General features: G+C 47.5%; 1 long non-coding RNA gene across 2 annotated transcripts in view; it reads right to left on the reverse strand.

The window, feature by feature from the left end:
• Nucleotides 1–901: 901 nt before the first annotated feature.
• Nucleotides 902–20058, reverse strand: part of LOC311606335 — a 28583-nt gene continuing 9426 nt past the window's right edge. Inside the window, exons 4-7 of one of the 2 annotated variants that reach the window (XR_014782297.1) lie at nt 16661–16740; nt 7135–7330; nt 3502–3975; nt 902–1372 (exon numbers count right to left, since the gene is read on the reverse strand). This is a non-coding gene — a long non-coding RNA (uncharacterized lncRNA). Of the gene's footprint in view, nt 1373–2185; nt 3976–7134; nt 7331–16660; nt 16741–20058 lie in introns of those variants that run through there. The other variant, XR_014782298.1, reaches the window with a different exon arrangement.

The following is a 20058-nucleotide window of genomic DNA, read 5'->3' on the forward strand; positions in this document are numbered from 1 at the left end:
GCACTGCTGCACTGGAGACCACACCTCAGTGTGCGAGGCACGGGGTGTGTGTGTGTGTGTGTGTGTGTGTGTGTGTGTGTGTGAAGAAAACATTTTAATGCCAACTCACGTCTTACTGACTGGAGTTCATGTGGGTTTTGTTTATTGGCGTGGTCTCATGGTCTCACGTTAGTCCAGGCTGACCTAGAACTCATTATGTAGCCTAGTGGCCTTGAACTTAGAGCAATCCTTCTGCCTCAGTCTCCCAAGTGCTGGGATTGCAGGCATGCCCTCTCAAGCCAGGCTTCGTTCCTTTGTTAAACCAGCTTCTTTTTAAGCAAGTGCTCTCCAGTCAGGAAAACTCACTCATCGGTCCTTCACTCCTGAGCACTCCAGAATCCCCTGATGACTTATAAGAACTTAGGGAGTCATGGGGGGCTTCAGATATGCCTCAGATGAAAGCGACACTAGGAAGGCTGTAGGGCAAATCTCAGTGGGACCACTGTGGGTGGGAAGGCGAGGAGAGAGAGGGCCAGGAAGAGTGGTACACAGGTTCTAACCTGTTCTCGGGATGCAGGAACCAGCCATGACCAGCAGAGGGCAGCAGGAGATGAGAGTCCAGAATTTTTCATAGGCACATGACTTCAGGGCTCCGGTGTAGAGTCTGGTCTCCTGGGTTTCTGTGTCCAAAGTCATTTTTCTAAGACTTTGTCAAAATGGAGTCACTTCCTTGAGCAGAGGAGGTGGTCTGCTGTTTTTATAAGCTGGCCATGGACACTTCTTGCCACAGCTACGTCATATTCAATGTTTTCTTAAATTCCTCTTCCTTGTGCTAATCATTAAGATCTTTGAAATGATGACCAATATTTTATCATTTACGTATAATTGATATATAGCGAATTGATATTTATTGATGGTTGAAAATTGATAATAATCTTTATGTGTTATTTATATATCATTATATATGAGAATTTATATGTAAGCAAACTATCATATTGAAAGTTAAGTTGCTACAATGAGTTAATTACTTTATTAAATCCCTCTTATCCCAATTCAGAAGAAGACATTAAAATCCCCATTTTCTAGACAGGAAACTGATACGCAAATGAGTTAGATAGACTTCAGGAGGATTTTCACAAAAGCTGACGTTCCAAACAACTTGATATTTCAACTGTCTGACTTGCAGATCCCTGTGCCTCAAGACAGGAGGCAGAGGAGCCGCCTGCTTGCCAGGGACAGAGGGAGTTGGGTCCGACTTCCGCTCCTGCTAGAATATCCCTTGTCTTCAGCCGAGCTCTCTCTGCTTTTCCTTTTCGTCTTCCTCTTCTGTCTCCGAGGAAGGTCCTTTTCACCGAACCAGAACATTCCAGGATGCATTTCTTATGAGTCAAGGCTGCAAAGTCCATGACAGAAACGAAAGTCAAGGAGTTGGGGGTGGGAGTGTTTAACCAAAGGCCACTGCCTGCCCTGAACATTCCCTCGGAGGGTCACAGTGCACCTGTCGGAAACAGCCGGATTAAATCGGATCATGTGTTGTGTGCCAAAGTGACTTCTCATCCCTGAGAGTAACGGCAACAGGTGGGGCAGGAAGAGAAACCCTGAACTCTGCCACCTGCTGGCTGCACGGCCTCGGGTGAGCTATTTCTCCACTCTCACTTTCCCCTCCCGCGGGAGGACAGCAACTCTTTTCTCGGGAGCTTGTCATAGCAGTTAGTAAGAATCTATAAACTAGTGTAAAATGGCTTTTTAAATATTATTATTATTATTATTATTATGGGGGAACGGGCGCATGTGCATATGCGTGCAGATGTCACAGAGGCAGGGCCATCGGACCACCTGGAACTTGAGTTGCTTTTCAGGTGTTTCTGAACCACCTGAGATGGGTACTGGGAATAGAACCCAACCCACGTCTTCTGCCAAGAGCAGCCTGTGCTCTTCAACTGCTGAGCCATTGTCCCCAGCCCCATTACTTTCTAAAGTACTTTGAAAGCAAAAGAAACTTTCATGTTAAGAATCCAGGCAAGACCAGGCGTGGTGGCGCATGCCTTTAATCCCAGCCCTCAGGAGGCAGAGGCAGGCAGATCACTGTGAGTTCGAGACCAGCCTGGTCTACAAAGCAAGTCCAGCATAGCCAAGGCTACACAGAGAAAGCCTATCTTGAAAAACCAAAAAAAAAAACAAAAAAACAAAAAAAAACAAAAAAAAAAAAAACCCAAACAAACAAAGAGGCCCGGCAACTTCAGGTAAGTTGCAATAGCTGGTAAGTACGGCCTTTTCTACTTGCACACTTCACCTGAAGAAGGAAAAGAAAAGAAAAAAGATAAGGTCAAAGACTGACCCCAAAGGAAAAGAAGTTGCTGAATTGAACCATCCTTGACCCAGACTCCTACCTCAGACGCTGCCTCCTCTGTGCCCAATATGCAGAATCAGGAAGAGCAAGCAGGGGACAAAGAAGCTCTTGGCTAAATTAGTTTCCCTTCCTCCCAAGCATCGTGGGGACAGCCCTGGGGAGCTGCTGGCCACAGCACCAGGGGCTACACCTCCGCTTTCACCCACCCATTCGGGCACCCGGAGATGTGCCTGTGTCTTGAAATTCATTTTCTGGCTTCCACGTGATAGTACACCTCATCGTTTTTTCTAAGCCCCAATCTAGCACATAGCCGCGTTATCATCAGCAACGCTCTGCCACGGCACTGCCTCCCCTAGGATGCCACAACATGGTGGCTAAGGAACAAGAGGTGGGGAGCGGGGAGCGAAAGGAAACATCTTGAGCCACGGACCCGTTTCTGGAAACTCGTGTGCAATGGAGGCAGGCGGAGGAAAAACCTTCTGACTAGCAGGTATTGGGCTGGAGAGATGGCTCGGTGCTGCGGCTGGGAAAGACTGGCTGCTTTCCCGGGGTTCAGCTCCCAGCACCCACATGGAGGAGGCTCATCATCACAGGTAATTCCAGTTCCAGGAAATTTAATATCCATTTCTGGCATCCACGGGCACCGAGCACACACATGTGCATAGCTATACACACCAGGCAAAACACTCACTCACGTAAACTAAAAATTTAAAAACAGACAAAAGAAAACCAGATACCCCTCCCCTCTTCATATCCACTACCATTTCCTGCAACGCACACCTCATCTCCAGGGCCATCTGGAAGGATGGCCTCCGTCACGCTCCCATGAGCCTCTGGGGCACTTGCTCATTAGTTCCCATATGATACCTTCCCCACTCCTGTTCAGAGAGTTCCATCCAATCTTCCCAGACTCCTTCTGCAGAAAAGAGCTTAATTTTGGGGGCGGGGGCAGGACAGGGCAGTGCTCTGTAACGACCCCAATGCAGACACCTGGGCCATCCTGCACACCCCAAGCCAGCCTGCATCACCAACAGCCACGTCTCACACAACTGCTTCTGTTTCTGAGAATCGTATCTGTCGAGCTCTTTAGAGTAGTGATGGGGGAAGTCTAGAGCTGTGAGATGCCCGGCTGCGGCAGAGACAGGGAGAAAGAGTGCTGTGTTAACAGTCACCTGGGACCAACAGAGCTGGCCGTTACCTCACTGGAAAAGCTGGTCATCGGTTTGGAATGGGCTTGCGCTGGCATACTGAGGAGCTGTTCTGTCCCCCAATTAAAAAATAAAGAGGTATGAGGTAATATTAGCAGTCCTGATGAAAAAGGGAAGTCGATGCATCACATGTATAGTCGCTCAGAAAAGCCCCTCAGTGAGAGTGTGGCCCGTTTACTGTTTTGTCTTCTCTTGCGGTCAGTGAGGGCCCCCCGCCCCATGCGTGTGTGCCACCTGCCACACACACTGTCCCTGCATTCTCGGCAGCGCCTGGAGCACTTGGATTGCCCTCTGTGCGCCCTGGGACTTAGGACGGCCGTGTAGGTGTCTGAGCTTCTCAAAATCCCTCTCTCACTTTTTCTTTCTTTCTTTCTTCCTTCCTTTCTTTCTTTTGTCTTCTGTTCTGTTACAAACTGTCTTCAGCAAGTTACTTCGACCCTTGTGAGAAAGAGAGAGAGAGTTACTAAATGAATAAAGAAATGCATGTAATTTAAAAGACACTCGCCAAGTCCTGCCTCATAGGGGTTTTGACATGACTAAATAGGACAACGTACAAAGTCTATGTGACACACTCAGTGCTCCTTAGCTATGTCTGTTTTCCTCTCCGGCGTGGAAGGCCCTTAGACTATACTTCATAGTCTGACATTAGCATGGGGGCTTGGATTGCACTGGCTACTTCTGCTCATTAGTCTAAGGAGCCACTAACACGTCACTGGCCTCTGGGGACACAGTAGCATCTTTCCGCACAGATCTGTTTGTGACTGGCTCTTTGTCCTTGGTTAACACAGCAAGGTCCTCAGGGGTCCGTGTTTGAGGCCCTTGGGAATCAGAAAAGTACCAACTAAGAACTCCACTTCCACTTCTGAGAAGTGGGAGGGCTGCCTGCTCAAGTGTGGCCTTTAAAGACAAAGTGGGGCGAAAAAAATATAAGTGAGACTGTGGTCCAGTGGCCTGCAAACCTCAAACATGTGGCTGTGAAAAACAGTCACCTCTGAGGAGCCATTTGCACAAACCAGCTTACAGCCGGCCGTCACGGCCTGGCAACAAGCAGAGCCTCGGAGACAGAGTGCTCCAATTTTGCATTCACCATGCTGAAGACTGAGCTCATCTCAGCTCCCAGCACGGTTGGATGTGATGCTGCCCACAGAGCTCTCATTTACCACAAGCAGGGACAATCTGAAGGATCTTGAAGTATCTCTTCCTCTGTAAAGCAATTCCAAAGCCCCTTGGTCGAACCCACAGACCGTGGCTCCACGACAAACAGCCATATGTCATTAGTGAAGATACGAGTGAAAGGACTGAGGAGATGGGCCAGTGTTTAAGGCCATTGGCTGCTCCTCTAGAGGACTCAAGCTTGCTTTCCAACACCTGCTTAAGGTGGCTCGCAGCCGCCTGTATCTTAGCTCCAGGGGATCTGATGTCCTCTTCTGGTTCTCTCTCTCTCTCTCTCTCTCTCTCTCTCTCTCTCTCTCTCTCTCTCTCTCTCTCTCTCTCTCTCTCATACACACACACACACACACATACACACACATGAGAGAGGGGAGCACATGAATAAAAATAAATGCTAAAAAATAGATGCAATTGGGGTTATATTTTTTTTAAAAATATAAGTCAGTGAATCCTGCAAAGTAGGGGGATATAAGCATGTCCTATATCGCAGTGAACAATAAAGAATGGTAGAGCACTGGTTTTTAAAAATACATGGACTTACTTACTTACTATCTATCCACTTATTGCCTATGTGTGGGGGGCGGGGACACCATGGCATGAGTGTAGTTCAGGAGACAATTGTGAGCGAGTGTTGGCTCCTTCTTTCCCCCATGTGGAGCACAGGACTCAAACTTAGGACCTTGTGCTTGGTTTCTTTACCCACTGAGCCACCTTGCTGGTCCCTAAGAACCCCCATTTTAAGTGGCACCTCTTTCAGCCTAGATAATAAATACTAGGATGCAAAAGTTGAGGCTTGGTGTCCACATCTGCTGGTGTTCAAAAATAAGTCAGAAAATCAGCCCTTTAACAAATGAGATCTCCTAATTTTAAAACATTGGTTTAAAAACTTTTTTTTTTTAAAGCGCACCATGAAAGCTAACATCTGTGGGCTGGATACAGCCTAATAGTTCCCATTTGGGTCTCCGTATGAGATCTGATTTGCATGGAAGTGCCAATTGTGCTGAAATCTCTGCCTAAAATGCAAAGTTTCTGAACTACAAAATTAGAGCCACACGGCAAGCACGGTTAGTGAAGAGCTGTGAGCAACACCACCCTTCCACAGAGGGTCGCTTGCCTGGCTGTGCATCCGGAAGAAAAGAAAAGCCTGAGTGAGGTGTGAGTCCATCCTTCCCGTATGAGACTTCCCCCTTCAGGTGTGAAGCATTGCGGGTCTCAGTCTGGGTCAAAGTGACCGTGCAGGTCACCAACAACACAGGAGGAGGCAGACAGAGGGCACTGTGCCAGCCGTGAAAAGGTGTCCCTCTGCCTCCTGCTGTTGGCGGTGTAGCTGGCACCTGGTGCTGCCCTTCTAGATCCACTGCCACGTCCACATTTCCTGACCAACAAGAGACTGAACGGAGAACACATTCTCCTCCCAGCCCAGGCCAAACATTTCCTGTCAGCCTGAGACTTCCCACAGTAGCCTTCCTGATCTGCCACAGTCACGGACGTCAGAACTTTTTAAGCCACGTCCTCCTGCCTCTTCCTCCTCTCTCCTTTCTTCTCTTCTCTCACATCTGAGACCATCTTGGCATCTGCTTCTCAGCAGCCCTCTGGTGACATGATAAGAAAACAAAAACCCAAAACCAACAACAACAACAAAACAATAGCAGGGATGAGTAAGAACCAAATACCTATTGCATGCCCAAGTGTAAATCGGCCCCCATGAGAGTAACAAATGGCTCCCTTTGCTGATCACGTACTATGTCCAAGGACTTACAGCCTTGAAGGTAGGTATAAGCAAACCACAGTTCTCCAGATTCTGTGTGTGTGGAACAAGCTTTATCCAAAGTCATCCTCCAGGGGGTGGTGGGTAATGATTCAAACCCAGAATTGTTCATCTCCAATGCACATCATTAAATATTTGTGCTCTCACTTCCCTGTCCTCCTATATTCAAATGTTACCACGTACTGTCTTCCTGACTTTATTTGTGAACAGCACTGGGACAATCACGTACTTCTTTTCGGCTGATTTTGGTGGGGGGGGGGGCGAGGGGGGAGCTGGGTTTGTTGTTGTTATCATGTCTTTGATTTCTTGGGACAAGGTTCACTTTGTAGCCCAGGCTGGCTTTGAACTCACGGTGATCCTACTGCCTCAGCTATTCTAGTACTGGGATCACTACCAGAAGTCACCATACCCAACTTAAATTAAATGGGTTTTCTTTTTCTTTTAATATTAAATTCTCTACCTTGAACAGTTAGTTGGACCTGCCCATACATCTTCTCCAGCAACTGGGACGGCTTCACTTCTGGTCTTTCTGGAGTCAATCACTGAACTCAACACTTTGAAACTGGTTTGACAGATCTTTACTGAGTCACAGAATGGCTGCCTTGGCCAGGGAACTGATCTCCGGCCTCCCGAAGACCACGACCTAGTAAGATGCTTACCGAACGCCTTACGGAGTTTCTCAAATAGGACAAGGCTGTGGGGCTTGTCTCGAACTTTGCCTTTGGGCCACTTCCTTTGGGCCCTGCTCCGGTCTTGTTTACTGAGCCTTTGTCCATCTTGGCCAACTTTCTGGCCTTTTTGTCATCCTGTGACGTCACAGCAAAGCTGGGAAACACTCGCAGGACTTCAGCTTATCTAGTAATATTGGACCGGAAAGAGAAAGAGAAGCAGACAAATAAACTGATTTTTTTACGTTCTTTGAACATTTTAAAAGGAAACATGACATCCATGAATTAAATGCAACCTAAAAATTACTTGTAGTAAAACAATCATATCAAACCTGAGTCACAAACTATTGTAACTTTTGCCATTTTGTTTGGAGATGTGCTCTTTTGTAGCCTAGGCTGGCCTCAAAATCACTATGTAGCCAAGGCTATCCTTGAATTCCTGATCTTCCTGCTCCTGCCTCCTGAGTGATGGGACTATAGGAATGTACCATCATGCCCAAGCCTGGATCACGGCATTTAAATAGATGATTATACCTGACAAAAGAATCCAACTCTGAAGCTGAAGGTTTATCCTCACCTTGATACATGTAGACAGAGCTGTGTAAACATTTGTCTGTCCCCATGCTGTGACAACAGGGGCCTCGCAGAACCTGAGCACCACCCTGTCACTGAGATTCAGCCTCAGCCCCTTGTTTTGTGTTGTGTTTTTCTAAAAAGAAAAGGAAATTAGGGGCTGGATAGATTGGTCTGCAGCTATGAGCTATGAGCTCTGGCTGATCTTCCAGAGGACCTGGGTTCAATTCCTAGCACACATGTGGCAGCTCATAACCTTCCATAAATCTGGTCCCAGAAGATTTGATGCCTACACACCCCACGGTACTTAGATGCACATGGCACTTAGACACACATACCCATAAAATTAATACATGTTTAAAAATTTTTAATGAAAGGGACATTGGCGTACAGTCACTATTAAAGATGTACTAGCATCGAAGACCATCTACTTGACTAGCAAGATAGGAAAGCACAGAAGAGGACCTAACTTCCTCAGGGATGCTCAGCACCGTGTCAACATGTCTCCTAGATCCCCGTGGACAGTCCCTGCTAGGAACCAGGGACTTACACAAGAGCAAAGAATGTCCTTTCAAATGGGGGAAGATGTGTTTGGTCATCCTGTACTCCCAAGAGAAAAAATATATATATATATCAGCTTCATCCCTTTTCAGCCTTGCAGGCCTCTGTGCACCACAGCACAGGCTGGTTTATCTAGAGGGTACGATCTTTTTACAAGTAAAAACCAAGCAGATCCTGCAGCCCCAGTGAACCCTGCCTTCGGGCAGGTGTATCCGGTGAAGAAACAAAACACAGCTCTGTGGTTAGGTGAGCAGGGTTCGGCACATTCACAAACCAGCCCTTCTGAGAGGGGCGCTTAACCACACACAGCAGCGCAGCGGCGGGGCCTTCCTCAAAACCCGCCAGGCTCTTTTGTTTTGGAGGCTAGTGCTGATCTGGGCTGAGTGACCTGCATGGGCCAGCATAGGTCAACCCTTCTGCCAGACCCTGCCTTGGGCTGCATCCTAAAATCATGCTGCAGCTGACTGATCACATGGTTTTAGAAGCAAGAGGAAGGCGTTGCAGAAAGTCAGTCAGTCACACATACCTCCACTGTCCAGGGATTAAATGGCCCAAAAGACAAGATCAGTCAAAGTGTGGCCCCTCTCTGAATTGACCGGTGTTTGTGTGTGTGTGTGTGTGTGTGTGTGTGTGTGTGTGTGTGTGTGTTCACATATGCGTGAGATGACAAGGAAGGCACATGTGTATGTAGGCCAGAGAACAACTTTATAGAGAATCTCTTTCCACCTCTGCATGGGCTCTGGTAATCGGGTTTGTGCTGCCAATGTGCTACCCAGTGGGCTGCTTCACCAGACCCTCTGTGAGCCCAGCAAGAGGAAAGAAAGCGGCGTCTCCAACCCTCCTTCTGCCTCAGAGTTCCTCACTCGGCTTCCCCGATGCATCATTTGGTGAAAGCCTGCCAAACGAGGTCAGACCCAGAAGGAGAGAAAGGACAGGAGCCAAGTGTGTCAGGACCTCCATCTACCTGCAGTGCATCCGGCCCGTCCCCCCTTTGTGGCTGGCAGCTCCAGGTGGCCGAATGCAGAGAGCGAGCAGATTTCTCACCCCACATCTGCTTGGGCTCCTGAGCTCCTGACACGTTACTCTTTTCAGCAAACCCCCAGCCCCATCACATTTAAGCAGAGGAGAAATTGCCAGCATTTATTGAACACCACACACCTTAATGGCTGGCACCCTGCTGTAACCCTACTATTTGGGAGGCTAAGGCAGGAGGAATGCAAGGTCTGTCCCAGCTTGGACAACTTTATTTGAGAGGCCCTGCCTCCCAAACAAAAATATTTAAAGGGCAGATGATACAGTTGGCTGGCAGAGCACTCGCCTTAGCATGTATGCAACTGGAAAAAAGATAACAGTCAAAAATCACCGAAAGAAAATATCTAAGGCCCAGTGATCCAAACCCCATGTTCAAGCTCATCGACCACTTTGCAGCCTTGAGTTCAAATCCAGCCTCTGGCTGTGGGTGGATGTACGGCTTTAGACAGGTCACCTGATCACTGCTAATAATAATAATAATAATAATAATAATAATAATAATAATAATAATTATTATTATTATTATTATTATTATTATTATTTGTGTGTGTGTGTGTGTGTACAAGTGGTTGTAAACTATCCAATGTGGGTGCTGGGGTCTGAACTCCAGTCCTTTGGAAGAGCAAACAGCTGAGCCATCTCTCCAGCCCCTGTTTTCTTTCTTTGTTTCTTTGTTTCTTTGTTTCTTTCTTTCTTTCTTTCTTTCGGTTTTCGAGACAGGGTCTCTCTGTGACTGCCTTGGGAACAGGAGGCGTGCAAGACAAAAACAAAGAGTTTTCCTTCGCAGTTACTCTCCTCCAGAGCTGCACGCGCAGCCATGGCAGGCGCCCCAAAGCACTCTGGGAACCGTCCTGGGGTGCGGAAGACGATGACAATATGCAAGACATGGCCTCGCAGAGCTGTCTGTGAGCGCCTTGATCCACTTCAGAGCGCGGGGCCTCGGTGAGGAGTAAATGGAGGAACGGCTAGTCTTTGGTGAGCAGCAGTTAAGTTTTCCAAACTTCCCTTAAGGTGGAGTGGCTTGAAAGTGGACTATCCACCCACTCCCCCACCCCACCCTCACCCCGGCTCCTGTGTTTGAACACGGTCTCCAGCTGGCGGCGCTGTTTTAGCGGGTTCTAGAACCATTAGGATGTAGAGCCTTTCTGGCGGAAGTGGATCAGCAGGGATGGGGCTCGGGGTTTTTAGAGCTGGGCCCCCGCCGTCCACTCTCTTATTTCCGAGGGCTGCCACAATGTAGCTGCGTCAGGCGCCTTACCTGATCCCGCAGTGGACGATGGTTAACAAAGAGACTCATTGGTTTTTTGGGTTGGTTGGTTGGTTTGTTGGTTGGTTCGTTGGTTGGTTGGTTTTTTGAGACAGGGTTTCGCTGTGTAGCCTTGGCTGTACTAGGCTCGCTTTGTAGACCAGGCTGGCCTCGAACTCACCAGGATCCATCTGCCTCTGCCTTCCGAGTGCTGGGATTAAAAGTGTGCCCCGCCACACCCGGCCCAACAAAGAGACTCTCATAACTGGTCAAAGCACTGACACAAAAATGACTGTTGAGCGCCAAACTCTAAATGGGGCACCTTTCTCCACAAAGCTCAGGGAACATTATGGAAGAGAGGACAGGAAAAAAAAAATGTAAGAGCCGAGGGATGGGTAGGAACGCTGGGCAACACTACCTCAGACACGGTGCGGCTGTTGATCTCATGTACGGTAGCTACCTGCACAACACCACACTCGCTGATACCCCATCACCGACGGGGGAGCCTCGCAAAGCCCACCTATCTCTAAAGAGCTATAGCAGTTAATGGGCTGCTGGGAGAAAAGACGGTGTAGCCAACAGCAAGTTGGCCTTGCTCAGGTAAATAGCACCCCCTACACACACACTAACACTAACAACTCTAGTTAAATGCAGTGGCTGCCAAAAGCTACAAAAGACACAAAGAAGTAAGAGGGGGACTACTGTGAAGAGGAATTTCATAGGAAGAAAAAGATAATGAGGAATATGATCAAAAGGAATATATATATCGCCATCCTAAAAAAAGAGTCAAACTTCCCTACCCTCCATTGTGAGATGGGCTTATCAAACCACATGACTCTCGAAGTCACATTAGAAGCAGGTTGCTTGTTTTTCAGGTCTCACTGACAACGGTGGAAGAAGCCCAAAATCCTAATGACCACACAGCCTTTGAGAATGACACCAGCTTCAGCCATTAGCTGAATAACATCGTGAGGGACACAGAGATTAGTGATCCCTCAGCTCAGTCAACAAAAAAATGTTTGGGTTGTTTGGTTTTGTTCGTTTTTGCCTCCAGTATATAACTTTACATCACTATGACATTAAGCAAGCTAAACAATAGAACACGAGGGTACATTTCACAACCACTCTGCTTATGGGTCATTGGTAGCTTTACAGTACTAATGATTTCCTTCCCTTATTTGTTTGTTTGTTGAGACAGGGCTTTACTGTGTAGCCCTGGCTGTCCTGCAACCACTCACTGTGTAGACCAGGCTGGCTTTAACCTCAGAGAGGTCGGTTTGCCTGTGCCTATTGAGAGCTGGGGTTAAAGGCGTGTGTTACCATGTCTGGCTGACTTTTGATTGTTAAGAACTAGTAGCTCAGCACTTTTCAGGAGGTATAATTTTTGTCAAAAGCTTATTGAGTGTTTTCAGGATTCACAACTATCATTTTTTATTAATTTATTTTAAAATAACCCTAAGTAGCTGGGTGTGGTGGTGCACACCTTTAATCTCAGCACTCAGGAGGCAAGTCAGGAGGATCTCTATGAGTTGGAGGCCAGCCTGGACTACAGAGTGAGTCCAGGACAGCCAAGGCTACACAGAGAGACGCTGTCTTGAAAATAAAAACAAAACAAAACAGAACAAACAACAACAACAACAACAACAACAACAAAACCCTAAATAGAACCAGAAATATTAGACCTCTAAGGTCTCTGGGAATCCGAACTGAGCTAAGAGAGAGACAGAGCCTTGATGCCTGACTGCTCCAGCACACAGGCTATAAACTAACAAAGCACCGACTTCGGTCCACAAACCGTCTGCCCTGTCAAGTGTTTCCTGTAAGAGCTGACCTCACCCTGGCGTTTGTAGATGAAAAGCTGCAGCCCACAGCAGCAGCTGCACAGATGCATGGTATAAACATCACTATACATACAAACGCATGAGCACGCATGTGCATAGGGCTCTGCTATCCTGCTAATTGCGTTGAATAAACTGCTTTTTTTTTTTTTAAGTGTGTCTCGACCGTCTCATTTCCATGGTGGAGATGATGGTAGTACTTCCCTCAAAGGCCTGTGGGAGTCAAGTGAGATGAGAATGCTTAAGCAACTGGACAAATTATACTCAGTGAACGCTCGTGAGCACAGCGGTTCACACACACGCAGAAGAGAGCCGAAAAAAGAGTGGAAGAAATGTTGCCAAAGAGTTACTGTGGTAGCTCTGGGTTGTGAGGTTAGGGCATTTTAATTTTTTTCTTACATATATTAGATGTTTCCAAATAACCCTATAACGAGCCTGTACTTCTTTCATGAGTTAAACAACATAGGCTCTGTAACTGTTTAGCAGATTAAGGGGTTACTGCAAAACAAGATTAGGAATAACTTCCTTTTTTTTTTTTTAAATTTATTTACTTATTTATTGTATGCACAGTGTTCAGCCTGCACACCAGAAGAGGGCACCAGATCTCACCATAGATGGTTGTGAGCCACCATGGGGTTGCTGGGAATTGAACTCAGGACCTCTGGAAGAGCAGATAGTGCTCTTAACCGCTGAGCCATCTCTCCAACCCCAAGAATAACTTCTTAAATGTTTTAAATATGATAGAAGTTTTAGGTCTAAGGAAGTTGGATGGAAACTGAATTGATGTTCAGCTTATGTCATGGCTATGTGAAGTGCCAGGTGCCTGGGGGCCATGAGACATGGGAAAATGCATTCTTTTTCCAAAGACTGGTTCCACGCACTCACACATGTACACACACACACACACACACACACACACACACACACACACCACTCACAGAGAGAAACAGACACAGAGCACTGAGAGCCTTTAGCCCCAACTACCCCAGCTTTGGAGGGAATGAAACATCATCCCTGTGACAGGTGGAAAAGTTCATATCCAAACACTTGGCTTCCATTTACTGCAGTGTCCTAGAAAGAGCACGGAATGTGGGCTTGCAGGAAATGGAAGTCCTTGGAAAATGACTTCTCTCCCACTCTGATAACCCACTGCCATGAACCAGGTAACAACAGGCTTGCCTTCTTCACAGCTCCAGGAGCTGGAGGTCTACGCTAAAGTCACAAAGCAGCCAGGAGCTTCAGCGCCCGCCATCTTGCATTCCCATGATCTGTGTGGAAGGGGAGATGGTGGGGAGAGAACTCTAATGTTTCTTTCTCTTTTAAAGACACCGATCCCAGCATGGGGCTCCACCCTCATGACCTAATTGCCCCTCAAAAGCCTGCCTCCTACTACCATCCCACTGGGGATTAGAGAGTTGATACCATAGATTTGGGGAATATACATTTGAGTAAATCCCAAGTCAAGAAGGGAGGCCTCCCCAGAGGCAGAAAGTGAGGTTCCAAGATGACAAGTGTGTGTAGGAACAATCCCCCTGCCTCAAACTCACAACTCTCTAGCCCAGTTGTGGAAGGCATTTTAATAATAACAACAACAACAATAATAATAAATAGCTGCAACTAGCTTTTACACCCGTGGGCTCTGAGTACAGCAGTGACCCTGGGCAGTATGGATGGCTTGGACCACACTTAATCTGCTGAAGAAAAAAAGACCAACTCCCCTGAGGGAGAGGGGATTCTGCCTACAGATGTCTCTGCCTCACACCTCAATAACAGGCCTTCCTGGAATCTCCAGCCAGCCAGTCTACCTGAAAATATTGACTTCCCCAGTCATGTGACCAATTTCACAAAATAAATACCTCTAGACAGAGAGGTAAGTAAGTAAGTAGGTAGCTACATAAAGGATGTATATACAGACATAGATCTATGCCTTTGGCTCTGCTGCTCTCGAGAACACTACTAACGTGGTGGCTTGCTCCATTTGCCCAAAGGGAAAGAGCAAGGGACGGGGTGGGCGCTAGTGGCTTACCTCACACCTCTTCACTACACTTCCTCCCCTGTGGGAGAATTCAGGGAGTGGAGCAGGTGGTGACGTAGCAATTGGAGTCCCTGATGCTTAGCTCTGACAGTTTCTACTCCAACAGTTCCCCGTGGCTTTCCAACAAAGTCCCAGTTACATAGCCTGGCATTCAGAGATCTGCACATCCCCCGTTCAGTCTCTGTTGTTGGCCTCTGATAAATGGATCGCTGTGCTGCAGCCTTTACTCTCTCCTCATGATAAGACTGGACATGTACATCCTGCCTATGACTTGCGTGGCACCCCGACCCCCACCCCAAGAAGGGAGTATTGATTCCTGCTCTGCTGATTTGTGGTTTGGTCCACATAACTTGCTTGGCCCAATAACGCATAATCAGACAGGCAGCTGTTTTACCTTGGCAGAGGCTCTAAAATGCTTGTGCGGTTCTGAGCTGAGAGCAGGTGGCCCCTGGTGAGCACAGAGGGCTCTCCCACAGAGGTCTTTCTACTGTCCAAGTCCTGAGAGGAACAGCTGCCCCTTGAGAAATGTTTTTTTTCTTCGAAATCCAGATTTTACACTCCACTGTAGTGTGAAATTGGTTCATTTTCAGCCGCGAGCAGCCTGTGCCGCTTGAGTGTTTGCTAACTTGCTTGTGAGTTGAGGTGTTTATGTTACAGATCAATGAATTTTTAAAAAAAATCTCCACTCAGTGTTTTGGAAGAAAGTGTCTTAAAATGACACTGTACTTTATTTTTATCATATCATAAGTCAAAACAAAAAACCAAAAACCAACAACAACAACAAAAAAGGCACAAGCCTTTAATCCCAGCACTTGGCAGGTGGATTGCCATGAGTTCCAGGCCAGCCTGGTTTACATAGTGAGTCCAGGACAGCCAAGGCTACACAGAGAAACCCTGTCTAGAAAAGCCAAAAGTAAGTAAATAAATAAATAAATAAATAAATAAATAAATAAATAAACTCAACAGCTGACACCAGACTTCCAATTTAAGGATGGCATTTCTCTGTTTGGACCATAGCTTTATGGGTCATTTGAGATGGAAAGTGAGACCCCTGGATATGGGAAAATGGGGATTAAGAAAAATGTCTGAACTGTTCTGCTTGGAAATAATGATGAGGTTGGGAGTAGGAGTCAGGGCAGAGATGAGGGCAAGGTGGGGCGTGGTGTGGAGCTGAGATAAAAAGGAAACTGGAAAGAGAGTGCAGGTCAATAGAAAGCTGGCCGCGGAACGGCTACAGCAGAGATCTCCACTCCGCAAGCCTCACGCCTGCTTCTTGCACAGTAATCGCATCCAGCCTGGCCACGTGGCTGTCCTGTCAGACTCCACATCCTAGGCTCCAGTCCAGCCACTGTGCCTGAGTGGACAGAATGACAGTGAAAGCCACCTGCCTCCAGAGAAGGAGCGCTGGCCCTTCCCTGCCCGCTCCTCTGCTGGGCTCCCTGAGTTTTGTGGTTTGCCCACGACATAACCACGGCCACCAGATGACAAAGCATGGACCATGTTTGAGTGACTGTGGGAAAGAGCTGCCACATATCCAGGCCTGAAAGGGAGATGGCACCACGGTGTCTGTCAGGAGTGTGTGTGTGTGTGTGTGTATGTGTGTGTGTGTGTGTGTGTGTGTGTGTGTGCGCGCGCGCGTGCGCGCGCGCCTGGGGCTGAGGGTACTGTCATTTCAGCACCTGAGCTAACTCCTCAATGACACGACGGCAGGACTTCTAGGGGTGCCTTGGAAAATAAAGTTACGTCCTACTTGATTTTTAATCTTGCTTTTCCTGCATGGTAAACCCCCACCTTCTAACTTATGTAAAGCCTGCACAGGTGAAAGCCTTGTGGGTGTTTGCACGGAGGGACTCCACAGTACACGCTAGGGGAACATGTGCAGGAGAAGCCATGAGGCAGAACAGCTCCTACAGAGGCAGGACCTCAGTGACCAAGACCCCACAACAATGATAGCCCACCCAAATGACAGCAGCCCAGGGGAACCTTGGTGAGGATCTGGCCTTTGCACGGGATGCAGAACAGAGGGGCCATCCACTTCAGTGTGGGTCAGAGAGGCCAGGACAACTGAAGTAGCCACCTGGGCCAAATCAGGCAGGAAACTAATTGGAAACCACGGAGTCTGCTTGAATCTATGCACAGCGCCCCTCCACCATTACAGCAGAGACACCCTTCTCAGCTCTAGGCCTCTTAGCTAGCAGCAAGGATAGAAACAATCTGGTAAGCTGAGGTTACCTGGAGTTCTCGGTGGCAGCCTTTCCAGATCAGTGACCCTCACAGACATCGTCGGGACCTCGCTGTCAGGGTCTTCATCTCTTTGAGGAAACAAATAAATCTATTTGAGGTCATACAAGTTGTATATGATAAAGCCAAGATTTATACTAAGCTGCATGGCTCTAAGCTCACCCTCCCCCACCACACCTTTGTTTGGGGTTTTTTTTGGTTTTTTTGGGTTTTTTTGCTTTGTTTTTGTTTTTTCGAGACAGGGTTTCTCTGTGTGTAGCGTTGGCTGGCCTGGACTCTCTTTTGTAGACCAGGCCTCAAACTCACAACAATCCACCTGCCTCTGCCTCCCCAAATGCTGGGATTACAGGCATGTGCCACCACACCCAGCTCACCCTTTCTTTTTGATATAGATTCAGTTGGCCTCAAATTTATGAACACCCTGCCTCCATCCCCTGAGTGCTGGGACTGTAGGTAAAGGTCGGTTTCACCACACCTCCCTCTTCTGTCTTCTTCTGTGGATACCATTGAAATTAAATTCACCCTCCTCCAACGACTCACCCAGCCATCTTTCTTTCCCCTCTCCATGGAGGAGAAATTTAAATTTGAAATCAGTAGCTAAAAGCTTCCTGGTCTAAGGGAAGCCACTTACTCTCACTGTTAAAACCAGCGTAACCATGGCAACCCACTCCCGGGCTTGTTTTAAAGAGACCAATTGTGTGGAAATGAGCCTAAATCAACCTGGGAAAGAGAGGCTGCTCTTTTTCTCTCCAAGAGGCGCTGACAGCACCCTCCTGCACCCTGAGGTGCTAAGAGCAGCTGCTGCACTCCTTCAGGCTTTCTGCAACCCCAGTGGGACTCAGGGGCCTGTCCTCTCAAGGTGGATAAGAGGGTGACTCTTTTTTTTTAAAGATTTATTTATTTATTATGTATAGTGTTGCGTATATGCCTGCCATGCCAAAAGAGGGCACCAGATCTCATTATAGATGGTTGTGAGCCACCATGTGGTTGCTGGGAATTGAATTCAGGACCTTCGGAAGAAGAGACAGTGCCCCTAACCTCTGAGCCACCTCTCCAGCCAGAGCTGATTCCTATGGGATCAGGCTTCCTCAACAGCCTAAACCAGGTGCCCACAAAGAAGACCAGAGAGAGAGTGAGGACTATGGCAGGCCTCTTCCAGTGTCCTACTCGCTTACTGCTTTCTCTCTGTTTTTGTTGTCCTCCAACAACCCGGCTTTGGTGCCTCGCCCTCAAGAATTCACTATTTACAGGCATGAGCAGTGGAGGTGGGAGAAAGAAGCCCTGCACACCGCCCAAATCCTGTTCCAGTTTGTGCCACCTGGCAAGCTATTGTCACACCCTCACCCCAGACTTCATGATTAAGCCTCATGTTTGTTTGTTTGTTTGTCTTCTTTTTTCTGGCTTTGAACTCAGAGATGTCCCTCCTCCTGCCCCTTTCCCAGCTGGGATTAAAGGTGTGTGCAGCTGCCACTGCCACCACCACTACCACCTGGCTTGAAGCTTCAGTTCTTAAAATAATAAAATATCCTTTAACAGTCATGAGATCAGTCATGGGACTTTAGAGAATCTCCAGAAGAAGACTCAAGACAACCAATGAGCAGTAGCTATGTCTCAGTAGCCGTATCTGCAGACAGTCAGAATGCCCCTTTGTGGACAGATGGCCTCTCAGCTGCAGATTGATTGTTTGGATTTTGATGCCTACATCCCTTTGTGGGCTTTTCTGGAGGATCATGAGAATTGCCTTAAAAATGAAATATGTTCCACTGTGATTTGGAAGGGAAAAAGAACCACCGTATTCATCAATATGTAACCCATCTCATAAATATTCATAGAAATATCTCTAAAGTCCACAACACTGAACCCACTGTGTGTCTATACTGCTTGGGGACTGCCCATTTCAGTCTCTTTTGGGACAACTTACTTATTTTGCTTTGCTTTGCCTTGCTACATAAACTTCTTGACCTGTGTGTGTTTCTTGACTGACTTCACCCAGAAGGCAAAAACCAAGGCCTTCCTTTCCTATAGTGGTTTAAATAAAAATGGCCCCTATAGCTGGCGTGGTGGCGCATGCCTTTAATCCCAGCACTCAGGAGGCTGAGGCAGGCAGATCGCTGTGAGTTTGAGGCCAGCCTGGTCTTCAAAGTGGGTCCAGGACAGCCAAGGATACACAGAGAAACCCTGTCTCTAAACAAACAAACAAATGGCCCCCACAGTTCCTAGGAGTGGCACTATTAGGGGGTGTGGCCTTGTTAGAGTTGGTGTGCCTTTGTTGAAGAAGGCGCATCACTAGTGGGCGGGCTTTGAGAGCTCAGTGGCTCAAGCCAGGCCTAGTGGCGCATTGGCTCTTCCTGCGCTCAGCTCCTTCTCCAGCACCATGTCTGTCTGCATGCCACCAGGCCATGATGATAATGGACTAAAGCTCTGAGCTGTAAGCCAGCCCCGATGAAATGTTTTCCTTTATATGAGTTGTGTGATCATGGTGTCTCTTCACAGCAGTAGGAACTCTGAGACACTCCCCTAAAGTCATTACCTCCTTCCGGTGGGTGCTTTAGCCTCAGGTATCCTGACTGTAGCTACTTTCTGGGTCATCCAGGTAAGCAGGATCCCCTACGTCCTGCTGCGTTCTGCCTCTGGGATGAGGAAAGACACTATTTCTCTGTGCCTCCAGTCTTTGAAGGCCTCTCCTCCTCACAGAGACCTCACCGGGTAAGAAACTTAACACCTAGGGGACCAAGCGTTTTCTCCTTGTGTGGACATCTCATTTTAGATAGGCTGATTCATCCTCCAGCCCCCTTTATTTCACTGTCAACTGTAAGACTAAAAGACATCTGGAATAACGGATGAACTGGGTAGAGTCTCCTTTGGCCCAGCTAAGCACATCACAAGCAGAAGGAAATCTCCCACAATAAAACAGGTCCAAGGCTGGGCTGGAGACATGGCTCAGAGGTTGAGAGCACTTCCTGCTCTTCCAAAAAGTCCTGCGTTCAATTCCCAGCAACCACATAGTAGCTCACAACCATCTATAATGAGATCTGATGCCCTCTTCTGGTGTGCAGTTGTACATGCAGCCAAAACATTGTATACATAATAAATAAATAAGTCTCAAAAAACAAAAACAAAAATAAAAAACAAAAAACAGGTCCAAGGCTCCGGCAGAAACTTCTGCCATAGGGCCTGGAGGTCACTAAAGCAGGCCATCTGACTTATCTCCCACTCTGAAGGTTCATTTTTAAAAGAAAGGAGAAGAAAAATGTAAGTTTATCCAGAAAAGCAAATCCTGGGCCTGGCACCAGGCCTTCCCCGATCACTACAAAACGCTTCTCAGCTCTGCCAGGGTTGTCAGGTACTGAGCCACAAGGTCTGGAAGCTCCAACCTCACAGACCACGAA

This window comes from Acomys minous (genome assembly GCF_964271855.1).
Source record: "Acomys minous genome assembly, chromosome: 10".
NCBI lineage: Eukaryota > Metazoa > Chordata > Mammalia > Rodentia > Muridae > Acomys > Acomys minous.